This window comes from Malania oleifera, chromosome 3 (genome assembly GCF_029873635.1).
Source record: "Malania oleifera isolate guangnan ecotype guangnan chromosome 3, ASM2987363v1, whole genome shotgun sequence".
Lineage (NCBI taxonomy): Eukaryota > Viridiplantae > Streptophyta > Magnoliopsida > Santalales > Ximeniaceae > Malania > Malania oleifera.
In genome coordinates, this window is record NC_080419.1 from 114,872,136 (window position 1) to 114,883,715 (window position 11,580).

The 11,580-nt window shown below is 37.0% G+C and overlaps 1 pseudogene; it reads right to left on the reverse strand.

Annotated features, from left to right (window-relative positions):
• Positions 1-4,765: 4,765 nt before the first annotated feature.
• On the reverse strand, positions 4,766-5,467 carry LOC131150794 (THO complex subunit 4A-like; annotated as a pseudogene).
• Between the last annotated feature and the right edge of the window lie 6,113 nt (positions 5,468-11,580).

Here is an 11,580-nt window from a genome sequence, read left to right on the forward strand (position 1 = left end):
TTCAAATAAGGATGATTATATCAAGCTTGAGTCATGGATTCAAGAATAAAAGCTCAAGTGATCAATATGGAAAGCTCAAAGATCAATGAAACTCAAAGTAAAGATCAAGAGAGATAAAGAATTGAAAGCTCACATCAAATTCAGGATCATTAAAGCTCAGCAAAGAAGATCAAGAAAACTCAAAGCAAAGAGGAGTCACCTTAGTTCTTAGGACAAGTCTTTGTAAGTACTTCAAAAATGGTTTAAATATGATTTTTCATTTTGAAGCCCAATAGGCAAAGACATACTTAGAAACCTAAAGTTTTAAAGTCTTGGAACATATTTTTCAAAGTTAAACAAGTTTAGATTCCAAGTCTAAATTAACAAAGAAGAGAGAAATCAAAAATATCCTGAAATGAGGAACAACTGGTTGACAGACAACTGTTTGTCTATGGACAGCCAACTGGCATGTTAAAGGATTTAAATTTAGTAAGACAAAATCATGACAGATGACTTTTAAGTACTTAACAGACGACTTCTAGTGACAACTGAGACGACTGGGTGTGTTTTTTCAGCCGACTGCCACACTTTTGTATGTTTTAAAAAAAATGAGTTGTTCAGTGACAGACGACTGCCACCTTTATGTTTGTGAAAATTGTATTTGAAATACATGGACAGATGACTTCCAAAGAGCACACAGTCGCCTGGCTCACGGAAAAATTCAAAATACTCAATGGGCATATTTTTAAAATTTCAATTACTTGAAGACCAAATTAATCTAAAACTTGGACCCTACTCCAAGTAAACTTAAGGAACAAGTTAGAAACCTTTCTACATCAATAAATACCCTTAAGTTACATTGATTTAGACACCAGGATTTCAAATCAGCAATCAAACTCTCTCTCAAGCATTCAGAAATTATGAAAGTTCTTTGTTGCTCACAACATCCATGAAGTTTTCTAAAGTTCTACTGATTTTCTCACTGATATTGCACTACAATTGTTAATTCTTTCATCTATTGAAAGATTCCTACGGTGATAAATCTCTAGAGCTTCAATCTGAATTTCATATTGTGAATTTACTTTGAAGTACATTAGTTTCTAAATTGTTGTACTAATCAGCTCTTTGAGGAGCAATTCTTTGTACATCTACTTGACTTGTATTTTGTAGATTGATGATTCCAAAGATTGTTTGGATTTTTGGCTAAATAAGGAGATATTGCTTAGAGAGGCAGGCTCTGGCCTAATTAAGGAGTGACTGAATGAGGGTACATCGTTTGGAGAGGCAGGCTCTAGCCTATTGAAGGAGTATGTAAAGGTTTGTTCCGCCCGGTAAAGGAACAGGTTTAGTGAATCCTTTGGTGGTTTTCCAAAGGTGAGGACGTAGGCTCAGTATAAGCCGAACCTCATAAATATCCCGGTCTCACTCTTTCTTCCCTACTCTTTACTTTTCAACAAAGTTTATGAATTTCGTGGATGTTTTATAAATCTCTAAATTCTGAGTGTTTGGTTGTTAAATAGACTGGAAGGTTATTTGTTTTGGTTTGATCAGCATTGATTATGAAAATCGAAAGGGACTACGTTGGTTGATCATCCTTAACTTATTAAACTGAAAGTTTATTTAAAAGCTGAACCTTGGGAAGAAGTGTGTTTGTGAATGGTTTGTTGAAAATCATATTGAAAAATCAAATCCATATCAGCAAGCATAAATAATTCATTATTACAGGGATTGGTTCAAATTCATATCCACAGGGCTTAAATATAAACAAACAAACTATCTCAAGTTCTTACATTACCAAAAGTGTTGTATATTTTGGTTTGGTTGTTTGCTTTCAAATTGTGGATGATTGGTTTGGTTACTTGGATGTTTACATAGTTGTGTTGTTAATTGTATAAAAGAAACTAAGTTCTTGTGTGATTGACAAATTAAACGAACAAATCAAAAATTGACTAAAATAAATAAAAGAAGTTTAAGGATTCTTAAAAGGAATTAAAAGAAAATTTTAAAATCCAATTCACCCTCCCCCTTCTTGGGACTACACCTTACTTTTCATATAGTTATCCATCCAAGGAAGTTTTCATAATTATATATATAGATTTACAGAAAACAGCAGATATACCTATAGATACTAAAAGTATGATTAAATAAAAAACTCAGAAACTGTTGTATTTTAAGCCACATAGGTGTGAGTTATACTGTATTTTATTTTACATGTTATCTCAGTTTCAGTTGATTAAAAGTATATTGTTCATGTAAACTTAGTTGCCACACACTGGTAATAGCATATTTCGTCTTATTGAGAGTTGTCTCATCCCGATAATTTAACATATTTCAGGTGATCTAACTAGATGAGTAGATTAGGCTCAGAGATAGAGGGGACATTTGTACTGCCCTTTCTGAAGGGTAAGTGTTAGGAAGATGTATTTTTGAGTATATTTTAGCAGGGTTGGTGGATGCTGCTGGAGAGATGTATATATATATATATATATATATATATATATATATATATATATATATATGTTTTAAGAAAATACTGAATTTCGGTATTGTAATTATGGTTACATGATTTTATGTTTCCGCTGCATAGGTGTATTATCTTATAAACAGGGATTCCTCGGTGCTTGCTTTGGGATCGAGATGTTATAGTAGATATTACGAGGGTATCAGAGTAATATAGTTTTACATCTTTTATATATATATATAATGGTATGATTTTTCAGGTCATTACAAATGCAACCCTCCAAGATCTCTACCCAAACATGTTCACTTTGGCTGGTCAGAAAAATGTTAGAGTGGCATACGTTCTTAGTTTTCCGAACAATAGACCTCTCAGGGATATTTATTTCAACAGGCACAGGCTAGAAGCAAGGAGGGCAATCAAGTCATTAAGTTGCTCAAAGTGGTCTACAAAGCAACAGTCAGTGGGGGGACCCCAATTCTTGCTCTTGGGAACCCTCAAGTTCCCAAGTTTTCTTAGTGGGCAATTGTTACAAACTCTTTTAAAAAAAAATAAACCATTACAACCTTCAATTGCCCTCTAATAAGATTTGGAACTCTTTTCATTCCCACAAAAGTTAATATTTTTTGCTGGTTGGCTATTACAACTAACAATTTACAAAAGAGGGGTTGGAAGATGACCACAATGTGCGGTCTTTAATTTGTAAGGAGGAAAGTGAAGGGGTAGATCATATATATTTTTCTTCATTACCATTACAGTAGAAGATTTGGATTTGGCCTGTAAAAACCTGTTGAATCATCTGGTTATGCCAAAAAATCTCCTCTTATTGTTCTCTTTATGGAGTTCCACAAATCTGAAGGGTTTTCTTAGAAGATTAAAAGTAGCTACTATGACAGCTATCTGTTGGGCAATATGGAAGGAAAGGTATGACATAATTTTTAGGGAATATTGGGCTTTGTGGAGCCTAATTGCGTTTGATCCGAATGATGACTCGACTCGAATTAATGCTGCATGGTTTTTATTTTTAATGAGAGTTTTCTATCCTAAGGCTTAGTCCATGGAGCGAGGGTTTGGGCCGAAAATTTTTTGGGCCCATTTTGTAGCCCATTGGGAACCCTATGCACAGTATATAAAACTATTGTTTTTTGGGTGATTAGGTTTGGCTATCATTTTTTAGAGTGAGAGAGAAAACATTGTATAGCCGCACTCTTTATTTTTCTTCCTGATTATAGTGAAATCCCTACAACTCTGTGGACGCAGGCAAAATTACCGAACCACGAAAATATTGTCTTGTGTGTGTGATTATTTTTCTTTGGCATGGATTGTTTCTCTATTTTTGTTTCTCACAGGATCTAGGAATTTTGTGTTAATTCCCTACAATTGGTATTAGAGCCTAGGGTTAGGTTCGAGTGGGAGCAATGACAGAGAAAGCAAGAAAGGTGTCTACAATAGAAAAGTTCGATGGCACAAACTTTGGATTCTAGAGGATGCGAATCAAGGATTATCTCTATAGGAAGAAGTTGCTTTTGCCTCTTATGGGAGAAAAACCTGCTACTATGAAAGACGAGGAATGGACTCTCCTTGATAGACAGGTATTGGGAGTTATCAAATTAACTCTGTCTAGGTTTATTACACACAACGTTGTAAAGGAGAAGACTACAGCAGATCTAATGAAGGCTTTGTTTGGTATGTATGAAAAGTCGTCAGTAAATAACAACGTACTTCTGATGAAAAAATTGTTTAATTTGAAGATGGCAGAGAATGCATCAGTAGCACAACATTTGAACGAGTTTAACACTATCACAAATCAATTGTCATTCGTAGAAATTGATTTTGATGATGAGATTCATGCACTGGTCGTTTTGGCTCCATTACCAAACAATTAGGAGGCAATGAGGATGGTAGAAAGAAACTCTATAGGAAAAAAAAAAAATTAAAGTACAATGACATACAAGATTTAATTCTGGTTGAGGAGATTCGCAGAAGAGATGCAAGTGAAACCTCAGGATCTAGTTCTACCCTAAACCTTGAAACAAGAGGCAGAGGTAATGACCGAAATTCAAATTGGGGCAGATCAAAATCCAAAAATTCTAATAGGAATAGAAGTAAATCTAGATATGGCCAACAAGTACAATGCTGGAACTGTAACGCCCCAACCTAGGTCTGCCAGGGAGCACTGCGTCTCTCCTCCTTCACCTGGACTAGACAATAGGGGGACAGGCCTTATTGGACTAATGACTAGCCCCACAGATCAACATGTGTTCTTTTCAATGTGTTTTGTCCTCACTCACACACTTCCTGAGAAAACTTTCCAGGAGGTCACCCATCTCAATATTGCTCCAAATCAGCATCAAGATCTTCTGTAGAAACCTTCTCTCCATGACCTCTTCCCCATCCACGGCCCCTTCCAAATCCACGGCCTCCACCACCTCACAGTCACCCCTGCGCAACACCCCTTCCTTGTCCACTTCTAGCAACTCCATTTGTATTCCCAAAAATGTTGCTCATAGCAGAAGGAATAGGAGCAAGTGTCACAATGTTTGTTCTGACAATCTCTATTTTCATTGGCTTCCTATCAAGCTGAACATTGTTGTATCTCTTAACAGCTGTTATAGCATTAGCCTACCATAAGAAAACAACTTCTGTCATTCCCTTCAATCTCCCACTCCTGTCATAATGGATTCCATGCCTTTTCAAGTCACCAACCTCTAAAAAAAGTTCCTTGATGTCTTCATTGGATACGCCGTAATCTAAGTTGGAAATATAGAGCTTCGTTCCGGTTTCAATGGCAGAGGCTCGGACAGCCTGTGTCGGGTACGCCAACACCTAATCTACAAACATATCGTGCTGTTAGGTAGAATCTGAAGCCTTTGGGGGTGTGTAAGGCGCCCCCCTGTTGGCACCACGGTTAGGGAAGCGACGAGTAGGGCCAAGACTAGAGCCCCTACCTCTGCCTCTGGCGCTTCCACCTCATGCTTTTTTGTTGGTCTTTATCAGATCGTCTAGAGACATGTCCAAAGCGCTAGACATTTTACAAAAAAAAACTAGATGCGAAGATCAACGAAGAAAAGTGAGCGAGTGAGAGAGGGAGGGAGAGAGAGAGAGAGAGAGAGAGAGAGAGAAAGGGTAGCGTTGCTAGAGGAGAGAAGACGAGAGAGAATGGAAGAGATGGATGGCTGGAGACATTACTCATATGGTGAGAGGTGTGAGATATTCTCTGATCATAAGAGCCTAAAGTATTTCTTCATACAAAAAGAGTTGAATATGTGGCAGAGGAGGTGGTTGGAACTTATCAAGGATTACGACTGTACCATCAATTACCACTCAGGTAAAGAAAATATGGTAGTTGATTCTTTGAGCCATAAATCAGGAGACACAGCACAACTAGCAGTGGTAGTTCAGCATCCAATTCAGATGGACTTGGAAAGACTCGGTGTGGAATTAGTGGAAGATGATCCTCAGGCACTTATTGCCAGTTTGGTTGTACAGCCTACACTTTATGAAAATATTAAAGATGCTCAAAGGGATGATCCAAAATTAGCAGAAGTGATTGTCAAAGTACAGGATGGTCACGGAGAAGAATTCAGCATTTCTAATGACGGGGCTCTGAGATTTCACACCAAATTGTGTGTGCCTGCAGATGACAGCATCAATAGGACAATTCTAGAGGAGGCACACAGATCTCTATACATTGTTCATCCTGGTAGTACGAAAATGTATAGGGATCTGCGGGAGTATTTTTAGTGGAGTGGTATGAAAAGGGAAATAGCAGAATTTGTGCAGCATTGTTTGACGTGCCAGCAGGTTAAGGCTGAGCACCAAAGACCGGTAGGGCAGTTGCAGCCACTTTTCATTCCTGAATGGAAGTGGGACAACGTATCCATGGATTTTTTTTACGGGGCTACCACCAGGGCCACATGATCAGAATGTCATCTGGGTAATTGTTGATAGGTTGACGAAGACAACACACTTTCTGCCTATTAAGATTAGCTACCCTATGAACAGGTCAGCAGAGATTTACATACAGGAGATTGTTCGAGCCAATGGAGTGCCAGTATCCATAGTCTCGGACCGTGATCCACGTTTCACATCGTTGTTCTGGAGGAGTTTACAGGAGGCACTAGGGATTCAGCTAGCATTCAGCACCGCCTTCCATCCTCAAACTGACGGTCAGACAGAGAGGACCATTCAGGTACTTAAGGATATGTTAGGAGCGTGTGTTTTGGATTTTGGGGGTAGCTGGACTCAATATATGTCATTGGTGAAATTTTCTTACAATAATAGCTATCTAGCAAGCATAGGTATGGCTCCTTATGAGGCACTTTATGGTAGGAAGTGTCGTTCCCCTTTATACTGGAGTGAGCTGGGTGAGAGGTGAGTTGTGGGGCCAAAAATAGTACAGTAGGCATATGATAAAGTCTGACTTATTCGAGACAGAATTAGTGCAGTGCAGAGTCGACAGAAAAGCTACACGGATACTCACCATCGAGAATTGAAATTTGAAGTGGGTGATCATGTATTTTTTAGAATAACTCCACTAAAGGGGATCTTGAGGTTTGGGAAGAAGGGTAAGTTGAGCCCCAAGTTTATTGGCCCATTTGAGATACTTGAGAAGATTGGGTCAATAGCCTATCGATTAGCCTTACCACCTTCTTTATTTCGAGTTCATGACATATTTCATGTTTCTATGCTAAGGAAATACGTCCCAAATCCTTCCCATATCATCAGCCATGCGAAATTGAAAGTCAGTGAAACTTTAGCATATGAAGAAGCTCCAGTACATATCCTAGATAGGAAAGAACAGGAATTGCGTAATAAGAAGATACAGTTGGTAAAAGTCTTGTGGAGGAATCACGCAATAAAAGAAGTTTCGTGGGAGCTTGAAAGCGAGATTAGACAGAAATATCCCCACTTGTTTAGTGGGTCATAGCAGTGATGTATAATTAAAGTAATTGTAATTTTATTTTGTTTAGCATAGTGGAATTGTAATGTAGTGTATAGGATAAGTAGTATTTTGGTTTTGAGAGAATTTCTTTTATGGTTGTAATCTCCTAGAACTGCCCATGTAACCACGGTATTCCTCCTCCATAAGTGAGGGCAGGTAATAAAATAAGTAGACCCTTTTTCCTTTATTGAATGATGGAGTGTATAGATAAAGATACAGATAGTAAATTTTGAGGACAAAATTTTTATAAAGGGGAGAGAATGTAACGACCCAAAGAATAATAGTATTTTAATAATAAAGAGGGAGAAAAATAGAAACAGGAATGGAAGGAGGCAGTAGATTTCGTTGATGAATGCAGAGCGTTCGTCAATGACATCGCACTTTTGGGAATAATAACAATTTCTAGAATTTCCAGGCCTCGTCGACGAATACATGGGTTCGTCGATGAGGGTTCTTTATGACTTCGTCGATGAGGTCCCGTCTTCATCGACGAGAAAATACTGAGAGAGGAATCTGGGCCACTCTGAATTTCGCCGACGAAGGGTAAGGTTCGTCGACAAAATTACTTAAGGACTCGTCGACGAGATGACGTGGCTCGTTGACGAATCCCGCAGTATAAATAGCCCTAAACTCATTTTAATCACAAAAATCAGCGCCGCTCTCTTCTTCTTCTTCTTCTTCTCTCTCTCTCTCTCTCTCTCTCTCTCTCTCTCTCTCTCTCTCTCTCCTATGGCCCCTCCCACTTCTCTCTTAGATTTCGGCCCCATCAGTCACCAAATTAATGATCTAAAGCCAAAATGACGCTCCTGACAGAGTTCTCTTCAAGTTTGCCGGAGCGGATCGTTGGTGAAACGAAGTTGAAATTCATTCCAAATCTAGGGTAAGGCCTTTTATTCGAAATTTGACTTTTGAACAGTTGTAGGAAATGCTATAGACGTAGAAATAGTGATGTTTTATTCTTGGATTTATGGTTTTCAGGGTGTTGAGTGGAGAACCCTACGGGTGTTGGACCCGTTATAGTGAGGGATTTTTAGCAAGAAACATGTAAGGGAAATATGCTATACTAGGCAAAGTTAGTATGATTTTCAGTATAGTAAATATATTTTTACCATATTATTGTTCACAACAGAAATTTACACAGTTTATTAAGTATGTTAAATATGTTTAAAAGTATTGTGTGGCTTGAGAATATAGATGTAGTACAAAAATATGTTTTACAGTATTTTCCTGTGTTATGTTTTACAGAATATACAGACAGTGACTATGTTTTATAGTAATTACAAAATATCATGATTATACAGTTGATACAGATACAGTTTACAGTACTATGACATATAGTTTTACAGTTCATTACAGAAACACAGTTGATATAGATACAGTTTTCTACAGCGTCATGGTTTATATAATTATTACAGAATCATGGTAAAACAGATAGTTGTATATAGAGATGTATTATATAATATCAGACCCTGTTGGACCATATATATATATATAGAGAGCGGTATCATAACTACATACAGTTTATAAAGTGCAACCACCTATTCAGATAATACGTGGTATAAGGTCGATCACATAGAGCCCACAAGTGGACAGGCTCCCTATCAGATATGGGTTGAAGAGGGTTGATCAGACTTGAAGTATAGTGATTTATTCCTGGTTGGCCAGCGAGGGTAAATCTCGCACAACCCCATCATGAGGGGTTAAATCATGGTACACAGTTATCCACAGGGAAGTTTACAGTTATTATTATGATTATACAGTTTTATAGAAACATAATATATATATATATATGTATATTAGCAGTATTTTGAGTGCAAAACCTAAAGTATAGAAATGTTAAACAACAGATAAAAGATGAAGATTTATATTACTGGTATTGTACTTTACAGATTCAGTTATACATGATTGTATAGTGATAGATTTTCATAGTATTGTAACTCATTTGCCACACACTAGTAATAGCATATTTCGTCTTACTGAGCGTTGGCTCATCTCAAGTAATTTAACATTTTTCAAGTAATCCAGGTAGGCGAGCAAACCAGGCCCATAGATAGAGGGACCACAGTTCTGCCCTGTCAGTAGAGAGTGAGTATATTTTTGGGAGTATTTTTGTATAGCCCTCACCAGTTGAGGATATTGGGGAACAGTCATATATGTATATTTTAGGAAACCTCTTAGTACTCTAGTATTGTATATAATTATTTATGGTTATGTTTATTTTATTTCTGCTTCTTGCTGCTTAGGTTGTTGGATGGGTTTAATTCAGTATGGTATCAGAGCATTTTAAATATTATTGTGTAAAAAAAAATTCATTTAAATAGCAGGTTGTTACAATTTAGTATCAGAGCCAACACCCAGCCGGAAGTGTGATGAGATTCACATTGCTTGGGTTTGGAAATGTGGGTTCGCAACGAGGACATTGCGTTCTATAAGTGGGGGAGAATGTGATACCCCATGGATGAAAGACTTAAAAAAGATTAGATGTTACTACTTATATCAACAAGGTGCACCTTTCTACAAATTGTAACAACCTGCTATTTAAATGGGGTTTTTTTTTTTTACACTATAATATTTAAAATACTCTGATACCATACTGGATTAAACCCATCCAATAACCTAAGCAACAAGAAGCAGAAATCAAATACTAGAGTGCTAACAGGTTTCCCAAAATATACATATATGACTGTTCCCCAATATCCTCAACTAGTGAGGGCTATACAAAAATACTCCCAAAAATATACTTACTCTCTATTGATAGGACAGAACTGTAGCCCCTCTATCTGCGAGGCTGGTCTATTTGCTTACCTGGATCACCTGAAAATTGTTAATTAATTAGGATGAGCCAACGCTTAGTAAGACGAAATATGCTATTACTAGTGTGTGGCAAATGAGTTACAATACTGTGAAAATCTATCACTATACAGTCATGTATCACTGAATCTGTAAAGTACAATACCAGTAACATAAATCTTCACCTTTTATCTATTGTTTAACATTTCTGTACTTTAGGTTTCTACTCAAAATACTACTAATATACATATATATATATTTTCTGTTTCTATAAAACTGTATAATCATAGTAATAACTGTAAACTTCTCTGTGGATAACTGTGTGTCATGATTTAACCCCTCATAATAGGGTTGTGCGGCCTGTAGGCGGAATTTACCCTAGCTGGCCAATCAGGAATAAATCACTATACTACAAGTCTGATCAGCCCTCCTCAACCCATATCTGATGGGGAGTCTATTCACTCGTGGGTTCTATGCGATCGACCTTATACCACGTACTATTTGAATAGGTGGTTGCACTCTATAAACTGTATGTAGCTACGGTACAGTACTCTGTAACTGTATGGTTCAACAGAATCTGATACTATATAATACATCTCTATATACAACTATCTGTTTTACCATGATTATGTAATAACTGTATAAACCATGACGCTGTAAAAAACTGTATCTATATCAACTATGTTTCTGTAATGAACTGTAAAACTATATGTCATGGTACTATAAATTGTATCTGTATCAACTGTATAATCATGATATTTTGTAATTACTATAAAACATAGCCACTATCTGTATATTCTGTAAAACATAACACAGAAAAATACTATAAAACATATTTCTGTACTATATCTATATTCTCAAGCCACACAGTACTTTTAAACCTATTTAACATACTTAATAAACTGTGTAAATTTCTACTGTGAACAATAATCTGGTAAAAATATATTTACTATATTGAAAATCATACTAACTTTGCCTAGCATAGCATATTTCTCTTACCTGTTTCCTGTTAAAAATCTCTCATTATAACGGGTCCAACACCCGCAGGGTTCTCCACTTAACACCCTAAAAACCATAAATACAAGAACAAAACATCACTATTTCTACGTCTATAGCATTTCCTACAACTATTTGAAAGTCAAATTCTAAATAAAATGTCTTACCCTAGATTTGGGATGAATTTCAACTTCGTTTCACCAACGATCCGCTCTGGTAAATTTGAAGAGAATTCCGCCAGGAGCGTTGTGGTGGCTTTAGTTCATCAATCATGTGACTGACGGGGCCAAAATCGAAGAGAGAAGTGGGAGGGGCCGTAGGAGAGAGAGAGAGAGAGAGAGAGAGAAGAGAGCGGCGCTAATTTTTGTGATTAAGATGAGTTTAGGGCTACTTATACTGTGGGATTCGTCGA